The sequence below is a fragment of the Lemur catta genome, chromosome 10 (assembly GCF_020740605.2).
Source record: "Lemur catta isolate mLemCat1 chromosome 10, mLemCat1.pri, whole genome shotgun sequence".
NCBI lineage: Eukaryota > Metazoa > Chordata > Mammalia > Primates > Lemuridae > Lemur > Lemur catta.
In genome coordinates, this window is record NC_059137.1 from 34,816,797 (window position 1) to 34,834,376 (window position 17,580).

A 17,580-nucleotide genomic window follows, 5' to 3' on the forward strand; every position below is an offset into this window, starting at 1 on the left:
ATCCTTAAGTGCAGCCTTTTGACTCAATCTAAATTTTATAGAGCAAATCCTTTTATTAAAGGGATTTTAATAAATCTGTAAAATTTGGATTCATTCAAAAGGCCACACTTAAGTATCTAAAGGCCACAGGTTCCCCACCCCTGCCAGAACCATGAGCCAATTTCTGTTCATTATAAATTACCCAGTCTGCGTTACTCTGTTTTAGCAGCACAGAACCAGCTATGACATGGATTATCAATCTATGCTGTAGAATTAAATTTAGTGTCAAAGCTATAAAGGACCTGAGAAATAACCTAGCCCGTAGACAGGAAACTGAGGCCCAGACAGAGGAAGCAAGCTTCAAATTCATAGAGAGAGTTGGTGGTCGTGAGCAGGTGGAAGAAAGAAAGAAACAAAGATGTCAGCAGTGCTGTAAGCTTGCGGAATTAGGAAACTGGTGGGCTTGATGAAATTTGGAAAGGATGACAACTTGGAGGAAAACTAAGTTTTACTCCGGACAGCTTCTAACACAGAGAACAAGTCTTATCTCTCTTCTTCATGACAGCCCTTGAGATAATATAAAAAGAAAATTAACATTTATTGAATATTTACCATGTGCAGGTAGAAAACAGGGATCATATCCTCCCTGTGTCTTCTTTTCTGTAAGTTTAACATGCACAGATAATCAAGTAAGTAAGCAGGTAAATAACGAGCCTCAGATCATGCAGCTAGGATACCCAGCTCTGATGGAGTCAAAGCCCCAGGGACTTTCTCCTGCATCCTACTGTCTCTCTGACCCTAGTACTAAGGCTATAAGGCACCAAAAAAAGCCAGCTAGACCAGGTGAGTGAGTTCACAGGTCAGCTTGGCCATGTTTCAGACAACAGAAAGCAACTCCAGAGACTGGACATTAGCTCTGCAGCTTCCCCATCCTCTGAAAGTGCAGACAGCGAGCACCACCCTCCAAGTCCTTGCTAGCACCTGGCTGACGTGGCAGACCACCTCCAGGAGAATGTATAAGATGGAGAAACACAGATGTTCTTGACTTAGCCAGAATAGCATTGGTCACTGTCAAGAGGGCAATGAAGACAGCTGGGAGCCAGACGCAACTAAGGCAGTAGTCAGTCATTCATTTCGTTCATTTCACCATTTAGCACTGTAAGTCCCCAGCCCCCACCCTGGACCAGGCCCTCTTCCAGGCTCCGGATTGAAGGAGCAGTGGGGCTCAGTCCCTGCCTGAGAGAAACTCACAGTCAAGTGAGGCAGGTTCACAGCAACAGCCCATGACTACGCAATGTGGGGAGTGTTACCTTGGAGGAATGAGGAGGCAGGAGGGAAGGTTCCCTCAGCCTGGAAAAGACATCCCAGACAAAGCAGGACATTTCCATGTGGGGATATTTCCAAGTGGCTATACCAAACAAGCCTTGTCAAAATGGAAAAATCACAGTTCTTTAAACCCAGCAAGTAAAATGAGAAGCAGAGATCTCTGAACTTCTCCCTTCCCCTACCCTTAGGGCTCCAAGCAGTGCAGTCTGAATATCTGCCTTACTCAACGATTCTTAAGGTCCCTTTCAAACCTGAGCATCTTCCAGTTCCAGCTCTAGTGGGATGAACCAGAAAGGGGGCAATCTGAGGCCCTGGTGGGGACACAGCTGTGGGCACCTTTGGGTGTACTGCCCTATCAACCTTTCCCCTCTTTATCTATTACTCACCCATTAGAGTTCAGTTCAAATGCCCATCCCTCCTGGAAGCCTTCCTGGATCTCTCCCAAAACATGGCCAGCCCTCTTCTGGGCTCCCACCTGTCTCTGTAAAGCACAGCACCCTGCCCAGCACTGACTTACTGCCAGCTGCAGGTAGGGCAGGGACTGTCTGATTCATCTGTCTCCTCCCACCCCACCTTCCCTGCCCACCCCCATCCCTGCGCAGGCCTTTCTTAGCAAATCACATGGAAGGGAGTGGAGCAGCAGTCCAGGAGGAGGCTCTGGCAGATGAGACAGGAATCCTGGGAACAGCTGTAAGTGGAGAGTCTGGAGCTGCCCAGTGCCCAGACCCTTGAAGGCCATGATCCGCCCCCTGCTTTCCTTCAGCTCTGCCAGCAGCTTCACCAGACCCAGCACTCCTGCCTACCCCTAGGCTTTTTGGGTGCTCTGGAATGTCAACTGCAAACAAAGTGGTATGCTCTCTTTTTGGAGAAAAGCACATTTTAGTGTGAGTTGCATTTGGAAAGCCCAGAAGCCAGCAAAAGACTGGAGATCACACTTAAAGGATCACGGAGCTTCTGAAAGAGGCTAGTTGTAGGGCAAGAAGATCATACTATAATGTTCTTTCAGGGCTGCCAAGGAGCATTTCCTGATTTTTTTTTTTTTTTTTTTTTTTTTTTTACAGAAAGGATATGTATTTGGGCACTGAGAATATACATAATCTCCCTCAAATTCGATGAGCTATCTCAGACTAAATTAGGGGGAAAAGGTGAGGACAAAAATTTTCCTCTATGTAAAGTGTTAAGAACCGGCAATGAATATTTTAATAGCCAGAGGGTCTCCTTCCCATTGATAAAAACTCCACTGATGGCCAGCGCATGCTGGTGAAAATGGGGGTGTGGACCAGAAAGATCAGCATCCCTGAAGGTCCCAGCCACATCTGTACAACAGGGATGATCAGGACAGCCCTGGAGCCCTTCAGAGCAGCAGTCGAGATGCTGAAGGAGAGAAAAGACACAAAACATGCAGACTGAAGACCTGAGGCCAGTGACTCTGGAGTGCTAGATTCAAATACAATTGAGACAAAAGACAGTTGCAAAAGTAAAGAAAATAGAGAGCCAAAGGCTGAATGGTAGCCCCTCTAAAGAATCTGTCCAAATCCCATTTCCAGGAACCTGTAAATGTGATCTTATTTGGAAAAATGGTCTTTACGTATGTAATGAAGGATCTTCAGATGAGGAGCTTATCTAGGATTATCCAGGTGGACCTTAAATCCCATGAGAAGTGTCCTTATAAAAGTGAGGCAGAGAGAGATTTGAAACAGACAGAAGAGGCAATGTGATCAAGGAGGCAGATTGCAGGGATGTGGCCACAAGTCAAGAAATGCCAGCAGCCACCAGAAGCTGGAAGAGGTAAAGAAAGGATTCCATTAGAGACTCTAGTGGGAGGGTGGCACTGTCAACAACTTGATTTTGGACTTCTGGCCTCCAGAACTGTGAAAGGACAAATTTTTGTTGTTTTAAGCCAAGGTTGGGATAAATTTGTTACAGCATCCACAGGAAACAAACACAGCACCTTAGAAGTAGTCAGACAGATGAGGGATCCAAGTCCCAGAGAGAGGGCCCACTCACCCAGGGCCACCCCACATCAGCCACTGGTCCAGGACACTCTCCTCCACAGCCCACTAGGACTCTGACACCAAAGTGCATGCAGTCCCCTAGTGGCCCAGTACAGAGCCCAAAGGGGGACCCACGGGGAGCCTAATTGGCCTCAGGCTGTGCCAATGCAAGCACAGACTCGAAAGTGAGCCTGCTGTAGGTAGGCTTGCTCCTGTCTGGACGGATCAGACCCCACCTGCACAGCTGTGTCCAATGCTTAGCTCTGTCCTTTTCAAGGGACTGGATAAACTGGGCATTCTGCCTGAAGAAGTAAAAACATGGGGGCCTGATCCCTGTCTACCAATATCCAAATGGCCCAAATAGCTGTCATAGGGAAGAAGAAATATAGTTTTGTGTGGGGCTTCAAAGGGTAGAATCAAAGCCAATGGGGCAACCATTGCCTGGAGGAAGATCTTTGGCTCAGCCTAATGAAGAACTTTGTAATAAACAGAGCCAACTGAGAGTGGGGTAGGCGGGGAGGGGTTGCCAGGTCCAAGCAGAGTGAGGCTGGGTGTGCTAGGGGAATTCCTGCACCAGACAAAGGCTGAACTTGATCATCTCCAGAGCTGGCAATCTTGTTTGAGGGTCTATGACTGGAAGCTAAAATATCCTGAAATGTATGTGTGAGTCTAGGGTTTTAGCACTCAACAAGGCACACTCTCACTAAGAAACATATTATGCAGCTTTTGCAAAGAATTAAGCACTGAAACTACCCAGGAATGAGCTTGGGAAAGAGATAATCAATTCTTCTTGCCCCTATATACAAAATGTCCCCCACCTACTGCCATGGAGGAAGAAAGAGGAAAAGCATGTATTTCCAAATAGACAAGTCACCTTCTCACCTCACCAGGAACAAACAGCACATGCACAGGTGCTAGGGGAACCCTGGACAGTCTGGGTTTGGTGTCCTTTTCCAGGGAAAGCCTGAGAGAATAGAGACTCCAGCTACCAACCAAATTATTTTCATAAGAACAAATAAATGGCACCCTCATCTTTATTTTTATAATTGCTTTTTCTTTTGCATCCTTCTGAATTCTACATTTGGAGCAAATAAAACAATGAAGCAGTAACTCAGAAGCTTAACATGTTAATGCCCACAAGTTAGCCTTAGAGAAGGTTTTTGGGGCGGTGTTATTGCTGGTTTTAACAAGCTCTAGCCCACACTCCATAGTCTAGCTACTCAGAGAACAGGAAGCACAGCATTTCTCTTCTGCCTGCACATCTGTCTTCTCTTAAGTCAAAATCTCAGAGAACGAAGCACTCTTGCATCCGGATGAATTCCTATGAAGCTCTTTCCATTCAGGATTTTGAAAATTTGCCATATTACCCTTTTACTGAAATAGCTGAGGTTCTCAGATCATTCATTAAGAGAGGCCAAAAGAACACACTTTCATACTTTTAGATTTACCACTCTATCTTTTCTAGTCTGTAATTAGTGGGATTTTTTTTTCTTTTTCTCCAAAAGAACCAATGTTAAGGGCACACAGCATTTAGCAGCCAGCTTGGAAAATGATTGAAAGCCTGAACCATTTCTAACCACTGGCAAAAACATCTCTAAACATCAGGTGGGTCCCTGAAAACACTGTCACTTCAGAGAAAATAATGGCTATTGCCCTCACATCAATTGGCCAAGTAGCAAATCTAGCTTCCCACTGTCCTTCAGACAGATAGTTAATTAACAATAACAACAAAAAACCTTCATATTTGCAGAGCTGCATAATGTAATCTATAGTTACCAAAACAAATTTAAGCCAGTGTCACCACTGCTCCCATGAACATATATTAAGTTTAGTGTATACCTTGGAATATAGTAAAAGTACAACTACAACAGCTGTGCGTAAATCAAAGTTTTGTTTTTTTGTTTTTTTTTGAGACAGAGTCTCACTTTGTTGCCCAGGCTACAGTGAGTCCCGTAAGCGTCAGCCTAGCTCACAGCAACCTCAAACTCCTGGGCTTAAGCAATCCTATTGCCTCAGCCTCCCGAGTAGCTGGGACTACAGGCATGCACCACCATGCCCGGCTAATTTTTTCTATATATATTTTTAGTTGGCCAGATAATTTTTATTTCTATTTTTAGTAGAGACGGGGTCTCACTCAGGCTGGTCTTGAACTCCTGACCTCGGGCGATCCACCCGCCTCGGCCTCCCAGAGGGCTAGGATTACAGGCGTGAGCCACCGCACCTGGCCTCAAAATTTCATATATTGAATGCTGTTAAGTACACAGGCATGTTTGGTATCTGAAAACTTTCCATACCAGATCTTTTGGCAAGGAATGTTTTTACAATATAAAAATGATTGTCAAAAGCTTGAAGGTTCAAATCTTACATAGTATATTTATTTAAAATAGGCCATATTGAAAAGCTAAATTCAAAATTCGGACTCATCTTTGAGGTTGCATCAACTCTTCATCAAATGAAGGACCTACTTTTTGAGGCATCAGAATGCCGAGACTGAGTTCAGCTGAGGACCAAATGCAAACCCTAAGCATCAGCTTCATGTTTCTGGCTTGACTCAAACCATTTCAGATCTCGGGAAAATCACAGGCAGCGATTTTCAAATATGCCCCCATCTTTCCATTCTGTCTCTGAACATCAGGCTTCTGTCCTCTCTACCCTCAATCCAATACAGCAAACGCATTATTGAGCTTGCACTACGGCTAAGCTCTGTGAAAAGGGCTGTGGGGTGAAGAGAACATCATGCCTGCCCTCTCAGAGGCTTTTTGTGAGCTGTGGCCACATATACAAATGACTGCACACAAAATCCTTCAAAGCTGACAGCAATGACTTCTCCATGAGAGGTACCAAGTACAGTTAATGATCAGAGGATGATAAAAACCCTGGGGCAAGGGGAACCGGAAGACAGCTTCCTAGGAGAGATAGGATTTGAGCTTGGCCTTCAGTCATGGGCGAGACCACCAAGGTTGAGGCACATGCTAGGCAGAGGGGCCAGATGGAGGAGCAAAGGCCTAGAGACCCGAGGGTGGGGGAGGATTAAAAGCAGAGGACAGGGTGAGGGAGGAGGGGGTCGAGAGAAGGGATAAAGACAGCCCATCATGTCTGCTGAACTTTAGTATCCACGTACAGAGGATGCACTGAAGGTCTCCGAGGAGGGGTGTGATGTGACCAGAGCCACTCTTAAGGGTATAGAGTACAGAAACCTGATGCTCAGAGAGAGAATGGAAAGATGGAGGTGGGCTTGAGAGAGATTTTGGAAGTAAAAATGGCAGGGCTTGGTGACTGACTAGATTTCAGAAAGGAGAGAGCAAGGGAGAAGGCAAGGTCATAGAAAACTATCCTCCCCTGTTATAGGGTTTCCGGCCTGGGAGGGGGAGGGGATGATAGCAATGGGTGCTTTGGTACCAGGGCTGGTGACAGCAGCTTTCCCTTTATACATCAGTGAGAGCCCTAGGGGCACTACTCTGCAGGGCTTGCAGAGACAGATAGGGGAGGAGAGGAGAAAGGAGGGGAGAGGAAGGAATAGAGAGGAAAGGAAGAGGGGGCAAAAGAGAGGGAGGGTGAGAGAGCAAGGGAGGGAGGGAAAGAGATCCTGAAGAAGGGTCCACTATGCAATGTCCCCAAAGCAGCAGCAGCTCACCACATCACTCCGGACCTAATTCCTGCAAGTGACAGTGCTGTGGGTGGTCCTTTTTTCAGAATTCCTGATATATAGCTTTGTATTGAAGGGGCAGAGAGTCTGTTCTGGAGTCTCCCCAGTAACCATGAGGATGTTATCCATGCAGATAGCCTGTCTCATCCTAAAACGTACAAAGCCCTTTCAGGTCTCCAGGCCTCTAGGCCTGTGCATTTGCTGTTCCTTCTGCCTGGAACAGTTTCCTCAACCAATTTAACTTTTACTTGGTGCTTACTGCATACCTGGCACTATTCTTAGTACTTTATGTATATCAACTCATTTAATCCCTACCATAACCCTATCAAGTAGATACTGTCATTATCCCTAGTCTACAGATGAATAAAGTGAAGTCCAGAAGATTAAATAGCCTGATGGTAGAATATATTTAGTTGGGGGGGGCAGTATTAAAATCTGAACGGTGTGGCCCCAGAGTCTGCATTCTCATGCACAAAGCCATGCTGCCTCTTACAGAGCTGCACTGCCCCTGCCCCAGCTCCAGGCGTGACTGACTCCTCTTCTGTAGCTCTCAATGGCTCAGACAGGCCTTCTTTGACTCAAATGGAGCCCCACCCCCATTACTTTCTCTCACATTACCCTGCTTATTTCCTTCCCAGTCCTTAACACAACCTATAATTACCTTATTTATGTATTTACTTGTTTATTATGTTTCTCTAACTAGAATGTAAACTCCAGGAAGGCAGAGACCTTGCCTTTTGTTCCAATGTATTCCTGAGGCACCTAGAACAATTCTCTGGCACAAAGCAGGTGTTCTATGAATAACCACTGAATGAACAAATGAAGGACTGTACCATGATGCTACATGGTGCTACAACAGGGTCATAAGGTATTTGCATTGTTGTTCTTCACCCTCCTGTCCTATTCTTTAACCACTGCAAATCTAAGGCAGAAGGGAGCCAGTGCCCAGTTCCCTACATATATGGACAAAGCTGAAATATTTATAACTGTGTCTGACTGTCAACCCCCCCACACCTGGGTCCTTGAGCACACAGTGATAAGCTTGTATGAAGAAGGGTTTGAGTCTTCTGACAAATCCATCTGTGACCTCCCACCACCTAACAGTATTCACAGGGCATTGCCTGCTGTTGATGTCAGTATCTGATCTGAACACCCTAAAATAACAAAAAGCCCTGCCCCTTGAATCAGGAGACACCTTGAATACACATCACTTTGTCACAGAACTCCATCCTGGTGGTGAGGGTCTAAGTCGATGCACATGCTCAAACAAAAAACTCCATTTATATACTGCAATGAGCCCTAGCAACATGTATTAAGCTTGCCCATGAACACAAAGATAAAAGGAATCAACTTCTATCAAGCACCTATTATATGCAAACACCCTGCTAGGCACTTTTACATATGGTCTCATTTAATCTTGTGAGTTTGGAATTATTATTATTTCCCTTTTATAAATGAGACGTGAGGCTCCAAGGCCCAATATCCCAAAGCTAGTGAGGGTTCAAGCACAGGTTCAAAGCCTCCTGAACCTCTTCCCACTGTCCTCTGCTCTGAAGTGTTCTGCCCTCTCTGTGCTTCCGCCAGACTCACTGTTCTCATCTGTGTCTTCTGCTTTCCCAGCTCCATGCCTTTGCTCATACCAGTTCCTTGACCTAAAAATGGCATTTCCACTCTTTGCCATCTGTCAAAATCCTCTTCTTTCCACTTCCCCATTGTAAAGGCTTCTCCAGGCTCTCCAGTTGGAATTCACCCTCCTTGATGTTCTCAGAGGTCCCAGGTGATAAGGCCCAGAATTAATGCCCTGTAGCATAAACTTCTTTACTCCTAGAAGTAGAACCTGAGGTCCTTGAAGGTAGGGCCTGTCCGTAATTTTCATGTTTAATTCCTCCTGAATGAGTAGTGAGAAAGTACTTCCTGAACCACTAGAGGATGAAGAGGGGAAACGACTAGTGGCATTTAAATGTATGTGAGAGATGAAAGGCTCTGGACAAATTAGCTTTGAGTATAGGATCTCACTCAGGAAAAACAAATTTATTTACCACAACTCTGCTCCAGTCACAAAGCACACCCTCACCAGCCCTCTGATTTCATGAAACTTAAAACTGGGATGTCTAGGAAGAAAATAAAATAATAAAATCAGTTCTGTGAGAATCCTTTCATAGTAATGCATTTCACTCACACACTCGGGAGACACTAATTGCTGCACAAGGGGAACAAGATATTGGGCAAAAGGAACAAAGTTCACCTTCTAGCATGTCACAGTTAAACTATCTTGTGCTTGTTTTGCTGTGGCTGCACAAGAGTGCACCTGTTCTGGAAAATATATACTTGCCAAACTATAGGCCTCTCCAACCCCACCTATGTTGAACAGCTACTAAAGGATGACTGATTTGGGGTGGTTTTAAATTGTCTTGATTGGAAAACATTTCAAGCATCATCTTAGACTGGAAACAAGTAGATGCTGGCCTCTATGTCAGGACCCCTAGAACAGTGCATTTTTTTCCCCAAACAACCATTTTGAGGTTTTTGCAAAAATAACCAACTCATAAACAGAAACGCTTCCTGACCCATAAGACACTTTGAAAACAAATCATTATGCCGTTGAATATTTTATGATGGTCCAAAGCACTGAAAGAGGAGAGCTGAGCATTCACCAATCCTCCCCATGTCTATTTTGGGACTCCAAAGCAAACTGCAAATGCCTCCTTTATATTCTAAACGCCCGTTTGCAAGTGCTAGATGGATTCTTGGTGAAATATTGCCTTCACCCAAACTGACTCTAAATGCAGAGACCTGGAGGTTCCACTTCTGAAGAGTTTACAGCTGAAGGACCCCAGCGAACATCCAGTGAACACTTCCACCCTATTATATAGGTGGCAAACCAGAGCGGGACTTGCCCAAGGTCACACAGCTGGTGGACGGCAGAGGAGCCACCAGAAGCCAGAGCTCTGACTCCCAACCTTGGGAGCATCCTCTACTCCCTCAGAGGGTGACTCAACACCCCTCCTAAAGCTCAAAGTTGCTGCAAGTTAGCCACGTGACCCCGGAGATTAACTTCTGTGCGTCCCAACATTCCTCTCCACCCCCAATGATCCCTGGAGCTGAGACACTCAGGGGTGCCCCTCTACTCACAAAATGACAATACAGACATAGTGCTTCAACTGACCGTCCCTGGCGAACTCCTCCTGGTCCAGGTGTGGCTGTTGAGGACTGGCAGGGAGGGCTAGTCTGAGGTCACTTAGAAAGTTGGCGCCGACCGTGGCTGCACCTGAACCCAGGTCTTCCCCTTTCCAGTTTGCAGCTCTTTCCACTAACTGCACCATGCAGATCTCGGAAACTTAAGCGACATATGGATCCTGTGTAAAGAGTTAACTAATGCAGGTCCTGAGTTGGCCCGCGGACGCACCCCCGAGCCTGGAGTGGCGACACGAGGACGGGAGGCGGGCACCGGTCACCCGGCACCACTGGTGCAGGCGGAGCGCACGACGGAGGGAGGCGCGGAGGAAACCGAGGCGCAGGCCCGGTGTGGGGACCGGCAGTCCCCCCAAAACTTTGCGACGCCAGGACCTCGCCCTTACCTGCAGAGGCGGTGCCGCCCGCGCGGACGGGGACCTGGCGGGCTGACGCTCTCTGCGAGGGGCGGCCCCGCCCAGCGGCGGGCACGGTAGCGGGCAAGGCTCGGGCAGCGGCTCGGCTCGGGCTCGGCTCGGGCTCCGCCTCCCGCGCCGCGGCTGCAGCCGGAGGGGGGGACGCCGAGCCCGGCCGCGCCCGCGCCGTCTGGCGGCGGCAGGTGCTGAGGGAGCAGCTGCGGGGCTGCCAGCTGCCAGCGCCGCGACCCCCGCCCCGGGGGAGGAGCCCCGTGCGCTGCCTCCCCCGGCTCCGGAGGTCCTGGCCGCCGCAGTGGGCGGTCCTGCTCCCACCCGGGCCCTGCCTCCGCCGGCCTTCCTCAGCTCACCGCCTGGGCACGCAGCGTCTGCCGAGTACCCAAGGGGAGACTGAGGCTGCGAGAGGAAAGGCACTCCCAAGGTCACCCAGACCAGCGCCGATTGGGCCAGAACTGGAACCCAAAAGAGTCCCAGGGAACTCCTCCCTGCTCCCCCGCCCCCGGGAAGAGCCCCGGCTACGTGGGACCCTGGGGGACGCAGATGACTCTGACTTGCCTCTGCCCGCCACCTCCCACATACCCTCAGGCTGAGGGGAGAGGTAAGGGGCAGGCCCACATTTGGCACTGTGGACCACCTCCCTGCTTCTAAGTTCCTGCCACGCTGGGATGCTGTGCACTCCCAGCTTTCCTCCCGCCTCTCCAGCCACTCCTTCTTGGTCTCGTTGAGGGCTCCTCAAACCTCGAAGCCCTAAAATGCTGGGGTGTCCTGGGGCTGTGCACTCAGCTTTCTTCTGACTCCGTGGGCCATCTCACCCACTCCCCTGGCTCCGGTTCTACCACCTCTCTGTCCATCATACCCCAAATGCATGTCTCCATCAGAAACTCTTTTCCGTGCTTAACTATCTACTGAACACCTACCAGGTCTATACCTTGCGTTACACACCGGAGATAGAGCCTTAAATAAAGCATAGTTCCTGCCCTGACGCAATGTACAGTCAAGCGGACTATCATAATACAGTTCAGTTCTTGTAACAATAGCATAATCCCAGGGTGCCAAGGGCACCAATGCAAGTGCCTGCTTGGCTGAGGGAAGGCTTTCTGGAGGGAACATCCTCTAAAGGGAAACCTGAAAGGCCAAGAGGTTGGCCAAAGAGAGGAGCATGGAGAGAGCCTTCCAGCCAGAGACCACAGGAACAAAGATCCCAAGATGAGAGAGAGAGATCCCATGAGGGAGTGGCAGGAGTTGAGAGCTGAAGCAGGAGAGTCAGCAGGGCCAATTCCTGGGCAAGGAGTTTGCACTCTGTTAGTGCAGTGGCAGGTTCATGGGACAATTTTTGAGTAGGGAAGAGGCACCATCAGATTGGCATGTTACATCATTCTGGGGATCGAATGGAGCACAGACAGATGTTAACAAGGATGTCCTTCATCCAAGAAAAAAACAAAATCAGGCCTTGCAGCACTTTGTGGAGCCAGCCTGCCCTGCATGAAGGCAGGTTCTTCAGCACCTACCTACTCTATGTCCTTCATTCCCAAATCCAGGTCCATCCAGAAACTCTCCTGAGTGGGTCTGTCTTTGAAAGGCCTCCTAGGTACCTACAATCAAAGCTCTCACTCAATGCCCCAACCCTCTGCCACCCAGATGCACGGGCTGAGTGAGCCTTTTGCTCCATGAGGTCTGCTTCCCTAACCCGTCTTCACTCTAGATGTGGGGTGTACAAAGTTCTGTCCCAGGTAGGCACCAAGAGGAGAAATGGACAAAAATGGAAGATTCTGAAGCCATAGTGGAAATAAAAGAAAGCATTTTAAAAATTAGGTGTTCTAACTTTCTGAATTATTTGTTTTAAAAATTAAGTGCTCTTGGCCAGGCGCGGTGGCTCACGCCTGTAATCCTAGCACTCTGGGAGGCCGAGGCGGGCGGATCGTTTGAGCTCAGGAGTTCGAGACCAGCCTGAGCAAGAGCGAGACCCCGTCTCTACTAAAAATAGAAAGAAATTATCTAGACAACTAAAATATATATAGAAAAAATTAGCCAGGCATGGTGGCACATGCCTGTAGTCCCAGTTACCCGGGAGGCTGAGGCAGTAGGATCGCTTAAGCCCAGGAGTTTGAGGTTGCTGTGAGCTAGGCGGATGCCACGGCACTCACTCTAGCCCGGGCAACACAGCGAGCCTCTGTCTCAAAAAAAAATAAATAAATAAAATAAAATAAAATAAAAATTAAGTGCTCTACCTCTCTGAATTATTTCTTACAACTGCATGTAAATCTACAATTTTCTCAAAATAAAGTTTGATTTTAAAAATTGTGCTGTAGATAAAGATTAATAACCACATTACTCCCTTCAATGCAGATTAAACACCAAGAAGGACACTTGTCAGAAAGGAATACAACTCAATCCTCTTGTCCAGTGAGTACAGTTTTGTCCTGCCTTCTCAATTTCTTAGCTGCCCATGCCAGTGTCGGCCTCTTCAGGTGTTTTATGTATTTGTGTATAAACAGTTTCACCTTTGGCCCCTGGACCCCACACTCCTCCGGTTCCCATTCTGATGGCTCTTCCCTCTCAGCCTCCTTTACCATTTCTTCCTCATCTGCCAGCATGGCAGATGCTGAGGTTCCTCATGTTCCCCTTTGGTCTCTTTTCTCTCTTCAGTCTCACTGAGCAATTCTATTAGCTGCACGGCTTCAGCCCAGACCTGTATTCAAACCTAGAGACACAACTCTATGCTAGACATCTCCTGAATGTCCCTCATGTGCCCCAGTCTCAAAACCAAACACATCTTTCCCCTAGATTACCCCTTCTGCATTGTTTCCCTATTTCAACTGGTAGTGGCACCTCCTTCCCCTGGGCACTGAAACTAGAAACCAAAGGGACATTCTAGCCTCCTCCTTCTTCCTGGCCCTCATAGCCTACTGGTCCCTAAGTCCAGTCAGCTGTTTCCTTAGCATCTCTTATACATGTCTCCTCCTCTTCATCCTGCTGCCCTTGTTTTAGTGGGAGCCTCACTGTTTCTTGCCAAGGCTGTAACTGCCTCCAGTCTTTCCTATTTGCAATTCATCCTCCACATGCTGCCAGTGATCTTTTTAAACCACAAATCTAACAAGTCACTCTCCTATTGAAGATAGCCCTCTTGTTCCTTCTTGACCTTACAATAAGTTCTTAACTTCCTAGCATGGCATGAAGCCCTCTGTGATCTGATCTGTTACCACTGCAGCCCCATCTCCACCTCACCCCTTACCTGCACACCAAACACCTTATTTCCTAGCATACATTATATAATAAAAGGCACACAGCATAGTGCTAAAATGTGTAGCCTTGAGCCAAATTGCTTGGGTTCAAATCCCAATGCTGCCACTTTTTTTTTGAGACAGCATCTCACTCTGTCGCCCTGGCTAGAGTGCAGTGGTGTCATCGTAGCTCACTGCAACCTCAAACTCCTGGGCTCAAGTGATCCTCCTACCTCAGCCTCCTGAGTAGCTGGGACTACAGGCATGTGCCACCATGCCCAGCTAGTTTTTCTATTTTTTGTTGATATGGGGTCTCACTCTTGCTCAGGCTGGTCTCGAACTCCTGACCTCAAGCAATCCTCCCACCTTGGCCTCCCAGAGTGCTAAGATTATAGGCGTGAGCCACCACACCTGGCCCCAATGCTATAATTTTTTAACCTATGTAATTTTGGGAAAGTTCCGTAACCTCTCAGTCCTCTGCAAAGGGAGCATAATAAGAATACCTACCATCTAGGGATGTTCTAAATGCTGGAGATAAAGCAGCATTCATTACTTGCTAGCCAGCACTGTTAGTAAAGCACATAATCATTATATGTACTGAGAATTACTGTGCTTATTTTACAGAGGAGGAAACTGAGGTTCCAAGAAGTAAAGTAACTTACCTAAGATTCCACAGCTTTAAAGTATAAAAATTGCACTGGGATTCATATGGGATTCTAAATCCCATATTGCTAAATCCTTTGCATAAGCTATTATCTCCCTCTGGGAGGCTTCTTTGTTTCCCTACTTTTACCATAACTTGCCAAACTCTTCTTCTTTCTTTAAATCCTGGTCAAAAATATCTTCTCCATGAACTCCTCCCAGTCCCTGCTTTGTGCCTCGTATATACCTCAAAGTCCCTGCTTTGTACTTGGTATATACCTCAAATAAAGCTCCCAGAGCACCCATTATAATGGTTTGCTTACCTGTCTGTCTTCTTGAGATCTCTGTGAGAAAGATAATATCTTATTTATTTTTGCCTTTCTATAATTCCATAAATATTTGTTGAATGAATGAATAAATCAACAAATAAAATATATATGATTCTCAAGTTTTACCCTAACAGCTGTCATTACAATATAGATTACTTTTAATCTCTATTTTTGTTACTTTGAAAAGTCATTTTTGGTGAGAAGACAGCATTAAATGATCCAATATTAATATAGAGCAGGATATAGCAAGACTGAATTCCTCATGTTGCTATTTGGTCATGCCTTGTCCCTCTCAGATGTCTCTCCTTTTTTTAGTGACACTATGTAATAACCCATAATGAGAAGCTGTGTTGCATCCTAATGAGACTTCCTGACTCAAACATCTGAGGTTTGAATTTATTTCCCATAAGTACCACTTCAGCTAAAAGTTTGCTTTCTCTGTGGCAATGAGTGTGCCATTTGTCATCTGCTAAGTGCCCATACCTTCCCCTTATCTGTATTAATCTCCTTTGCATTCAAATACTTCTGAGAGCTGACTTAATAGTTAGCTTTTCTATACAATTTCCTTCTTAGAAAGCCTAACTCTTCCTGACTTCTTATCTATTGTTCCCAAAATAGAATATTTTACTGCTTCAAGTTTCAGCTGTACTGTCTGCAGCAATTCAGGACAAGTTTCTGCTCTTCCTCAGAATGATCAAATTCCATATGGTTAAAAAACCCTGACCCTGTCATTTTGTATGGAGTAGTATTTTAAAATTAGATGTTAGAAACATATTTATTTTGTTTACCAGAACACAAGTAAATTGGCAATTTTAATGCTTCCATATCAAAATGTAATAGGAAGCAGTATGGGTGAAAGAAAGAGCACTGGCCTGGGAAGCAGGGGAGGAAAGGGGGTTCCAGTAGTGTTCTGCCACTTGCCCAGGTCCTCTTACTCTTCAGGTCTCAGTAGAAAAGTAGAAAGGAGGAGAGGGACAGAATGACCTTCCAGATCTCTTCTAGATCTAAAATGACATGATTCCTTAATAGGCTGTCCATTCATTCATTCATTCATTCAACATTGTTGAGTTCCTACTATGGACATAAGCCTTTTGAAGTGAATCCAGACTGGACAGGGAATGGAATGATTTGGTTAAGAGAGTGTTATTACACCATATAAACTGATAGTATGTTTTTAATATTTAAGATTTTCTTAATGCAGAGCTGTAATAAGGACAGTCACATCAAAACTTCAGTAAGCCAAGACCGTGGACTATTGGGAGTACTGCAGGAGAACCATTAGAAATAGCCCTATGTGAGATGATTGCCAGCATTTCTGGTGAGCTGCTGGTAGAAACGCAGGGCCCTAAAGTTCTAGACCCTTGTTCTATCCCTCCCTTGCTGCATGGCTATGGGAAAGTCACATCACCTCTCTGAGGTATGGTTAACTCTACAAAAAAGGGAATAATACCTGATGACAACCAAGGTCCCTTGAGTTCTGAACCAAATGATTCTTTGAGATTAAGGAAACTAAAGTGTTACCTAGTCACAAACAGAGGTACAGCTGTTTGCAAAAGAAACTAGGAGCTTATCATGAGGATTACATTACCTCTTAAAGACAAGTAAATTGTTGCTCTACAGAGAGAAATGATGACATAAAAACAGCATGTTCTTACTCCCAAGATTCTAGGACACAGAAACAGACATTCACTGCTCAATTCTCAAAAATGAGTGGTCCAGTTCACTGTAAAATATTATACTAAGAATAGGGAGTCGGGCTAGAAAGTGCATTATCTGTGCACTGGTGAAGAGAGATCAGTCTCCCAATACTCCCTAAACCTTCCTTGATCACAGTCATTCTCCCAAAGATGATCTGTTTTCACTTTTTTTCTTTTTGGTGGTAGGGTGGAGGGGTAGAAAACATATCTCATTTCTGGATTGCTTCCTCTGCTCCCATATAAGCCTTATCTATGTAAATTTCTTTTTCTGCTCCTAATCTCATTCTCTACTCCTTGATGAAACAGGTATTCTAATCTATTTCTAATGCAATAAACCTAATGATTCAGTTAGAAACAGAGAGAGAATGAGATATTTGTATAGAATTAGGAATGATTATTTTAAAAATATATTCAAATTTTTAAATTTTTTAAAAATATTCAAGCGCTTTATGTCTCATCAGATGAATTTTTATCTCATTCCCCAGGTGTTAAATCTTTCAGTGTTTTGAGAGACAGCTTTGAAAAGACAGGACTGGTTTCAGCATCTTTTACCTTTCCTCTTTATCTCTTTTTAAAATTCTTGTACTGCTGGCTCAGGATTTGGGAGATCAGCTCCTGGGAGGAAGGCATGCCCTTGAGGTTGTGGCCAGCGTCTCAGGTGGCTCTACCTGGTCTTGCCAACTACACTTGGTCCAATTCCCACAGGCTCCATTCTGTTCTGCTCTGCATCTGTTGGGTGACTGCTACTTCACACTACTGCCCTGCCCCCCAGGGCCCCGGGGGCAGATACCACCATCTCCAGCACTACTTTCTTCATCAACTTTACTTTTAATAGTATTTTACCGTTTGTAAAACACTAGACAGAGCAATCATCTCATTTTATTCCCTCAACAGCTCCTTGAGTTATGCAAGACAAACATCATGAGCCCCATTTTACAGATGAAGAAACTGAGACAAACTCAGAGAAATCAAATGACTTGTATGAGGTCACAGAGCTGGTAAATGGGATTCAGATTTAGGTTTGTCTAGGTAGCAGGGCTCTATCCTTGGGAGGAAAAAGATGACTGCAACAGAATTGTTTTATGGAGACATTTCTTAAATCACCTTAGGATGCTTACCAAGGGGGATTCTCTAGAGATGG

General features: G+C 45.9%; 1 protein-coding gene across 2 annotated transcripts in view; it reads right to left on the reverse strand.

Moving 5' to 3' along the window:
- Positions 1-17,580, reverse strand: part of FRMPD1 (FERM and PDZ domain containing 1) — a 137,297-nt gene that overhangs the window by 87,610 nt on the left and 32,107 nt on the right. Inside the window, exon 1 of one of the 2 annotated variants that reach the window (XM_045562462.1) lies at positions 10,524-10,664. The exons of the other annotated variant lie outside the window; for it this stretch is intronic. The gene's annotated coding sequence lies outside the window, so the exon portion shown is untranslated. Of the gene's footprint in view, positions 1-10,523; positions 10,665-17,580 lie in introns of those variants that run through there. 2 annotated transcript variants of the gene reach the window in all.